We start from the raw sequence: 298 nt of genomic DNA, 5'->3' as shown, positions 1-298 counted from the left end.
CATATTGCATTCCAAGGACACTCAAGGAAGGGTAACTTTTGTTTGCTTTTTATCATACCACATCACATGGTCACCTTAGCAGCTATGGTATGGAGACAAGGTGGCCGAGTGGTTAAGGCAATGGACTGCTAATCCATTGTGCTCTGCACGCATGGGTTCAAATCCCATCCTTGTCACTTTGCAGTTTGTGCAATTTGAGGGTTAATGGAAACCTACCAACAGATTGCAAACCTTTCAAACAGGAAATACAGAGGGAACCACTGAGAATGTTTATTTTCCAAGTTCAAAAGTTTTATGA

At 41.6% G+C, this 298-nt stretch overlaps 1 non-coding gene across 1 annotated transcript; it reads left to right on the top strand.

Annotated features, from left to right (window-relative positions):
• The first annotated feature begins 94 nt into the window (after nt 1-94).
• On the top strand, nt 95-176 carry trnas-gcu. The gene has a single exon. It is a non-coding gene; the product is annotated as a tRNA-Ser (tRNA).
• The last annotated feature ends 122 nt before the right edge of the window (nt 177-298 follow it).

This window comes from Plectropomus leopardus, unplaced genomic scaffold (assembly GCF_008729295.1).
Source record: "Plectropomus leopardus isolate mb unplaced genomic scaffold, YSFRI_Pleo_2.0 unplaced_scaffold70280, whole genome shotgun sequence".
Taxonomy (NCBI): Eukaryota; Metazoa; Chordata; class Actinopteri; order Perciformes; family Serranidae; genus Plectropomus; species Plectropomus leopardus.
Note: the sequence above shows the minus strand (reverse complement) of the source record. Positions and strands in the feature narration are given on the sequence as shown.